We start from the raw sequence: 9,376 nt of genomic DNA on the forward strand, positions 1-9,376 counted from the left end.
TCATGCCCTAGTCTTAACTTGGTTCTCTTGTACATGCTTTACTGGAAGATTATCCTCTTAAACACCTAGTACATGATATATATAATCAAAATATTCGTGCAAGTTTATTAGAGAGATATCCTAATCAATCACCTAAAGCATTAAAAGTAGAAACTAAAACATTTGCAAACAAACAAGGTCAACCAGAAGCTAGAACACGTCACGGTAATGCATCCTCCTTTCTAGCATAATGGAAAGCATTTAAAACAACATTTATCTTAAATCTTACATAGTATACTCATCCATATTACTCATATCATATTTTAGTCATGCATATTCTCTTTCTATCTCTACGAAAAATTTAAAAAACAACATCCATTACAAAATCTTACCCTAGCGACATATCGATAATTTTCCGTATCATACATACAATGCATTCTCATGAAAAAAATTACTCTTCTGTAGTCCTAATATGCATATTCTGACCACCTGAGGTAAGAAGCACATCCTAATAATCCCTACAAGTATTACTTACCTAAAGTTCATGTGATTATTTATCCGGATGTAGTGTGCCTTTTCAAGCTTGCTTTTATGCTTGTAGGTTGTAATTAACACAAAAATTCATTGGAAAAACTTAATTAACATAAAAATAGAATTCGTATCAAAATCGGGATGAAAAACAGTCAAACAAAGGTCAAGCGAATAAAATAGCATTCATGTGCTTCACATGCTGCAAGGGAGTTCTACACTCATTTTCACGCATGGCACTACAATGGTAGTAATAGTGGCATGTATTTATCAGACCAGTAAAGGCTCATATCAGTGATCACCTGAGTGATCACCTGAATGCTGGAGAGAGATCCCAAACCAACACTTTCACGGAAGGGTGTAGACAAACTTTAGAAGTAACTCGGGTTTACTCGAGAAAAAATTGAGACAAATTAAGAGAAGATTTGGTAAAAAATGTAGGCCACAATAATGCCAAAATAGAAAGAGTTCTAATCACCCTAAGATTAGATCAGCTTCAATTTCAAAGCAATAAAAACAAACGAGTGGTGTAAAAATACTATGGACCAGCTGAAGTCATAAGAAGGTCGGGAAGACATCATACATGATTCAATTTCTCTTATGGATGCAGACTATCTCTGTTGTCCATGTCAATAACTTGAAGCGTTACTATCCTAACCAGGAAGACACTAGGCACAAGAAGGCAGCATGATCTCCTGCTACGAAGGAAGTAGTAGAGATTCTAGCTGATAAGACGTGAAGAGTTGACAAACCAAGAAGTGATTTTCAATAGTTCATGGTAGATTAGAAGAGGCTCTTTAATTTGAGATCAACTGGAAATGCATCGAGAGACTTGAAGTCAACCTTATCCTACATCGCTAAGTTCACAAAGAGTTGGTTGACAAAGACGTCAACCAATTGAGTGGGTAAGGATGTCACGGTCATGTTTATCGAAGGTGTGTTTCTGTCCCAGCTAAAATACCTAAGAACTATAGGGGATGTGAGTAGTTGTCAATTCTTCCTGCCAGGATGTAAGCCATCAAAGTTGTCGTTGTTGCTTATTTACTTTTAGCATATAACATTAATTTCTTTCAAGTTGTTTTCCACTCATTTCTTCCCTCACTTTTTATGAAATATTTTATATCAAATGTGACTCAATGCTCGATCATACGTTAAGATTGTCCACAAAGTTCAATTTTCACATGGCTGACTTGTTCAGTGGGTTAGAACAAGTGTCACACAATCGCTGTTCTGCTGCCACAAGAGTGCAATTATGACATTTGGCAATCCCAATTATTAAAGTGTTGTAAACTAACCTTACTACTCTTCCAAAATCCCTCTCTTATAGGTAGTTTTAAAGGCAATCAAGTTCATATGAAGTCTCTGTCTCCTAAGAAGAGTCTGGTAATCGCGTATAACTAAGTTTTTTATGTGACCATTGAGATATTCATGATTAAAGAATCAAGGATAAAAAGACAAATTGTTTTCTCCTCAAGGATGATACTTGTCTTTAGCAGTTAATTGATTAACATCAATTTGAATACAATGAAGAGACTAGTAAAAGGTAATTCTCTAAACATTGGAGTTATTACATTACATGTCTATGGATCTCGCTTTTTATGCAAGATAATCATTGAGCTTTTATTGAATAAGGCTACAAGACCAAAGAATTTTGGGCTCATGCATTCTGATCCAAGTGATTTGCTGAATGCAAAATCCAAAGAATATTGTTAACATTTTATCAATTTGATTGATGATTATTCAATATATAAGTATCATTACCAAATGTAACTTACTTTATTTTATTTTATTTTTTTATTTTTAAAAAGTTCAAGAAAAATGAGACTAAAGTTAAAATCCATTTGGGTAAATCTATCAAGACATTATGATCAAATCATAATGAATAGTACGAGAACATTGTGTACTAAATTACTTGATAAAAAGTGGAATTGATTTCCAACTTTAAACCTAATACAATTTTGAAAAATTGTGATGTAAGAGGAGAAAACAAGACTATATTAGATATAGTCTCACATATTAAAAAAAAAATTATAAGCTATTACCAAACTCTTGTTAGGATATGTAATAGGGATTACATGGTGAACATGATTGCTTTAAAAATTGCCTATTAAACACTTTTTGAGATTATGGAAGAGTAGTAAATTTAGTTTACAACACTTCAATAACTTGAATTAAGCATATATGCTAAGACAAATTTAAAGAGGTTGAATATGTTCAAAATTATGCCTGCTCCTAACAAGAAACAAAATAGTCTTTTATTTAATTTAAATAGAAAAATATATTTGTATGACAAATGTGATTTTCTAAAGTTCAAATGAAAGACAGGCACCTTTAATAGGGTGAGATAGTGTTAATTAAATAATTCCAAGTGAAACTACTAATAGTTTACAAAAGTTGTTAACAATTTAATTTTACTTGAGAGTCAAGTGGATCCTAGTCATTCATTCATTCATTGGATAAGCTTCATCGTAGTGGGAGAGTTATGAGATGATTCAACCCTACTAAAATTCAAATTGTCATGTTAGATGACCAATTTGAAGACTTGTTACCCAATAGTTACGAGGGATGATGACGAAGGATAAATAAGTTAAATTAAAAAAATCTAGGGATTTGTAGATGTTCTTGACGAGGTTAAACTCATAGGATATAAATGAATCTACAAAAGGAAAATTACGTATAGATAAGAAGATACATATCTTCAAAATATGACTCATAACAAAGAGTTGAACTTAACGGGAGAAAGTAGCTAGAAGTAGACTTTCTCTCATATTGTTATTGAGAGTCTATTATTATTCTATGATTCATTTTTATATGAATTATGCTAAATGAAGATTTAGAATTCTTTTGTGAAAAGAAATCTAAGAATATGCCGCTACACATATTATTATATGGATTTATTATTAAAGATCAAAAGGCAAAGGTTTGGTAAAGGAGTAAAAGTTCATTTTTGAAATGAATTTAACGTATAGATTTATGAATAGAAGGTGTAACGACCCTAAATTTTACCTACTTAATCTAAAGTCATTACTATACCTTGAAATACGGAATATACATTAAATAGGTCATGTTCATAAATGCGACTTACACTCACCTTTTATTACCTGGTGAAAAGAAAAGATAATTACAAAGGAAAGAAGGGAAAAGAACATTATTGAAATAAACAAAACGGAAATGAATATCTTATACTATCCTATGGTTTATTATACAAATACAATTCAACCTAAACTAACCTATACTAATGATGCAAACCAAATTCAACCTAGACTATGAAATGGAAAAAAAAACAACTACCCTATGCATGTGCCACGATCCCGAGGTGTACGATGTCGCCGTCGATGTCACATGGGTGTACGATCGCGGGTTATCCGGTCGCTCGCGGGTGTTGGGCCGTTTGCGGGTGACAGGTCGTTTGTCGTTAAAGCATTAACGCCCTCTTATTCTCCTTCTTTCATTCTCCAATCTCTAAAATTTCCTCACCCAAATTAAGATATATAAGTTATAGCAAGAAGAAGAAGAAAAAGAAAAGAGGAGAATAATGAAACATTCAAAGATCTATAAAATACATGTGAGTGATGACAAAACTGGGCACTGAGTCATTGCAATCATTTCATAATCTATTTACATTATGCAATAGAGTATTAAACCATTTCCTATCATAATCTATTTACATTACGGAATAGAATACTCATGTCGTTTTTCTTGAATGGTATGACATTGTCCACTTTGAGTATAAACTCTCATGACTTTGCTTTTAGTTTCCTCAAATGATCTCATACCAATGGAGATGTATTCATTACTTATAAACCTATGATCATTCCCTTAATCAGTCAATGTGGGATCTTCTCCGAACACTTCTGTCCTCAAACAAAGTACACCATAGAGCCTCCCCTAACTATGAATCCCTCGAATAACCTTCTCTTAATCGAGACTCGACTCCTCCTCTGGAACCCTCGAACAAAGTACACTCTTTGTTTGACACTTGAGTCACTTTTGACTACACCTTTGAGGCTCACAACTTCTTTGTTCGACATTGAGGATTCTATTAACATAAATAAGTTAAGTGCATGAGTCTGATATGATGTTAGGAATCATGAACATCACAATGATATGATATTGTTCGGCTTTGCTTTTGATTTCCCCAAAAGGCCCCATGCCAATGGAATGTATTCCTTGTTTATAAACTCATGATATCCTTTTAATTAGCCAATGTGAGACTTCTCTCCCAACAATTTTCCATAGAATATGGGGTAAAAACCCATAATGGAGGAAGGTATGAGCAAGGTTCAATATACTTAAAAAAAAAAAATCGCAAATATAACCAAATTGATGAAATTGGGGATGAGAATGGGGATTGGCTAGAAAATGTTGAGGATTATTGGGAGTGAGTCCCACGTTGGTTAATTTAGTGGATGATCATGGGTTTATAAGTGAGGAATACTTTCTCCGTTGGTACCATTTCACTTGCAGGTTAGTGGAAGAAGGTGATATGTGTTTGGAGAAGATAGAGGGTGCAAAGAATCCAGCAGACATGTTGACAAAATGTGTTGATGTTGGAAAATTAAAGCTATGCAAAGCCCTAATTGGTATGGTGTAGGATCAGTCTCCAAGTGGGAGAATTGTTGAGTTATGGAGTCTGCTCTCTGTATTTATAGCTTGGTCAACGGCTATATCCGGTAAAGCTATATTTGGTAAAGCAATATATGGTAAAGCTATATCCGGTAAAGCTATATATGGTACATAGCTATATATAGTAGATGGTTAAATCTGGTAAAGCTATATTTAGTAGACTGAACCATATATATCCCGTCCAGTAAAGCTTTGAAATCTACTTTATATTCTCTGTACTCTCTCTTGTTGTACATACCTGAAGTCATCAATAAAAAATTCTTTTAGCCAGAGTTCTCCTTGCAATTTTCTCTATCCTTTTCTTTGTGTTCATCTAGATCGAGTGTGTGCGTTGTTGTGCGATCCTAACAAAGATCACCAGCTTTGACTTGTATAGAAGCTCCACAAATCTTCATCTAAATTTCAAGGTTTTTTCCATATTTGATTCTCGTCCCCTCATGCAACCTCAACAGTTGAATGACTTTGTGACAATTCCGTATAGGCCTAGGTAGATTCTTTAATTGTTACATTAAGTACATGGACATTTCATATATTAGAGTTGAGATGACCAAATTGGTCTAAGGTATTTTGTTTCTTTTAATGTTTTAGCCCATCCCTAATCTATTTTCATTCCTATACCTTTGTAAGAAATATGTGAACATTAATGTCTAGAATTTGACTATTAAGGTTGGAGTTAGTCTAAGATGCTAGATTAAGGTTTTGGTTCGAAAGGACCGGAGTTCAAATCCCACTCTCAATAATAATTTTGAAAAATTTCTTGTGGGATCCTAATAAGATTTAATAATTATATTATCTTTTGATCCCTAAACCTTTATAAAGAATACAAATGGATTAATTTTTTTCCAAGCATCAAAGTTGAGATGGCCGAGTTGGTCTAAGGCGCCAGATTAAGGTTCTGGTCCAAAAGGGCGTGGGTTCAAATCCCACTCTCAACAATTATTTTGAGAAATTTCTTCAGGCTCCTTATATGGATTTAGCAATTATATTATATTTGGTCCGATGTTTAATATAAGAATACCGATGGATTAATTTTTCTTTATAAAGAATACGAATGGATTATCTCTCGTGGCTTTGCTATTGGTTTCCCCAAAATATCTCATACCAATGGAGATGTACTCATTACTTATAAACCCATAATCAGTCTCTTAATTAGTCAATGTGGGACTCCTCTCCAAACAATTCTGTCCTCAAACAAATTACACCATAGAGCCTCCCCTAAGGCCTATGAATCCCTCAAACAACCTTCTCTTAATCGAGACTCGACTTCTTCTCTGGAGCCCTCGAACAAAGTACACCTTTTGTTCGACATTTGAGTTACGAACAAAGTACACCTTTTGTTCGACATTTGAGTTACGTTTGACAACACCTTTGACAACACCTTTGAGGCCCACAACTTCTTTGTTTGACATTTAAGGATTCTGACAACACCTTTGAGGCCCACAACTTCTTTGTTTGACATTTAAGGATTCTATTGACATGGCTAAGTTAGAGGCATGACTCTGATATCATGTTAGGAATCACGAACATCACAATGGTATGATATTGTTCACTCTGAGGTATATAAGAATACCGATGGATTAATTTTTCTTTATAAAGAATACGAATGGATTATCTCTCGTGGCTTTGCTATTGGTTTCCCCAAAATGTCTCATACCAATGGAGATGTACTCATTACTTATAAACCCATAATCAGTCTCTTAATTAGTCAATGTGGGACTACTCTCCAAACAATTCTGTCCTCAAACAAATTACACCATAGAGCCTCCCCTAAGGCCTATGAATCCCTCAAACAACCTTCTCTTAATCGAGACTCGACTCCTTCTCTGGAGCCCTCGAACAAAGTACACCTTTTGTTCGACATTTGAGTTACGAACAAAGTACACCTTTTGTTCGACATTTGAGTTACGTTTGACAACACCTTTGAGGCCCACAACTTCTTTGTTTGACATTTGAGGATTCTATTGACATGGCTAAGTTAGAGGCATGACTCTGATATCATGTTAGGAATCACGAACATCACAATGGTATGATATTGTTCACTCTAAGGTATATAAGAATACCGATGGATTAATTTTTCTTTATAAAGAATACGAATGGATTATCTCTCGTGGCTTTGCTATTGGTTTCCCCAAAATGTCTCATACCAATGGAGATGTACTCATTACTTATAAACCCATAATCAGTCTCTTAATTAGTCAATGTGGGACTCCTCTCCAAACAATTCTGTCCTCAAACAAATTACACCATAGAGCCTCCCCTAAGGCCTATGAATCCCTCAAACAACCTTCTCTTAATCGAGACTCGACTCCTTCTCTGGAGCCCTCGAACAAAGTACACCTTTTGTTCGACATTTGAGTTACGTTTGACAACACCTTTGAGGCCCACAACTTCTTTGTTCGACATTTGAGGATTCTATTGACATGGCTAAGTTAGAGGCATGACTCTTATATCATGTTAGGAATCACGAACATCACAATGGTATGATATTGTTCACTCTGAGTATAACCTCTCATGACTTTCCTTTTAGTTTCAACAAAAGACCTCATACCAATAGAGATGTATTCAATACTTATAAATCATAATCACCATTTTAATTAACCAACGTGGAATTTCTCTCCCAACAATCTTCAATAGAAGAGGCTGAATTCATGAATAGAATCTTCATTGGCTTCATCTCCCCCTTAATAGTCGTTTTTGCAGCATCACTCAACAAGCATCCAATCTTCGACAAAGTTCTCGAAGAACTAGAGATACAAAATCGGATGGGTGATTATGGATATTCATTTATTTTGTTTTCTATCCTATGCACTTTGATAGTTTGGAACGCTCGAAATATGATAGTGTTGTGTTTGAACTATTCAAAAGTGGCATAAGTGTCGAGCTTCAATTTTGTTATTATTTGTTGAACCTCTTTCATGAGATCTTTAATCTTTGAAGTTGAGTCTGATATGCTTGAGCTATTCATCATCTAATCCAAGAATATGATTTCTAAACTCTTTAAAACAATAAATTTGGGATCAAATATAAAAAAATCAAGTTAAGCAAGCAAACATTTGAAGGTCATAGAGAACGTTTTAGCAAAATTTCAAGACTTCTTATGTTTAGCCAAACGAATTTTCACACGATAGATCTTCATTGCTATGACTTGAACAAAAGATCAAAGATTTGTGGAAAACTCTTGAAACAATGATTTGAAGAGGAAGTTTTTCTAAGAGATTTTTTTCTCACAAGAGAAGAGACGTGTAATTTTAGTTCCGTCCATATTTGTGAAGGAAAGATCGTCTATTGGAAGAAACTATTTTGGCAAGTAGATTCGTTTTATTCAAATTGCATCCATTTTAATACAATTATGTTGATTTGGGTTAGAAAAAGAAATATCGAAATTGTTAACTTGCGCCCCTTCATCCATGGTTAGGTGCGACTATGACTCATATTAAGTGCATTTCTTGGGTTTACTATTTGGATCCCGTTTTTGCTGTTATGACTCTTTCCAACCATCTTGGGCCGCTTCGAAGCCAGTTTTGACGTTAGATTCCACGTACAAATAGTGACACTTCAAGTTAACTATTTACGTAGTCTCCTGTCCCTACTCAAAGTGGGTTTACTCTACACATGATAACGACTCCTCACAATGATCTATTCATGTTACAAGTGATCTCATAAGTCCTTCAAATTTTTTCTTGGGTGCCATGAAGATTTTCTAGCTTCTTAGGATGTCTATATAGTTTTATTCTCAACTATTGTTTCTAAGACGTTTAAGACTAGCTCATCGGCTAATCTATACTCTGGGTGCACGCAGGTCTAAATCTTTGATTGCTCCTTATGATCCCAGAGTGCTTGGTCAATTGAAAATGTACTGACCTGAGTTGGCTCAAAATCGCTCTAGCTTTTATGCTCTAGTCTTAACTTGGTTCTCTTGTACACATTTTGCTAGGAAGATTATTCTCTTAAACACCTAATGCATGATATACATAATCAAAATATTCGTGCAAGTTTATTAGTGAGATATCCTATCAATCACCGAGCAACCAGAAGCTAGAACACATATCACTATAGTGCATCCTCCTTTCTTACACAATGGAAAGCATTTAAAACAAAATTTATCTTAAATCTCATAATAGATAATTTTGATAACTTCTTACATCTTAAGTAGTATACTCATCCATATTACTCATATGATATTTTAGTCATGCATATTCTCTTTCTATCACTACGAAAAATTCTAAAAAACAACATGCATCCC

The 9,376-nt window shown here is 34.4% G+C and overlaps 1 non-coding gene across 1 annotated transcript; it reads left to right on the forward strand.

Moving 5' to 3' along the window:
• The first annotated feature begins 5,987 nt into the window (after positions 1-5,987).
• TRNAL-AAG (transfer RNA leucine (anticodon AAG)) lies at positions 5,988-6,068 on the forward strand. Its single transcript has one exon. It is a non-coding gene; the product is annotated as a tRNA-Leu (tRNA).
• The last annotated feature ends 3,308 nt before the right edge of the window (positions 6,069-9,376 follow it).

This window comes from Cucurbita pepo, chromosome 20, assembly GCF_057944985.1.
Source record: "Cucurbita pepo subsp. pepo isolate OVF chromosome 20, ASM5794498v1, whole genome shotgun sequence".
NCBI classification, from domain to species: domain Eukaryota; kingdom Viridiplantae; phylum Streptophyta; class Magnoliopsida; order Cucurbitales; family Cucurbitaceae; genus Cucurbita; species Cucurbita pepo.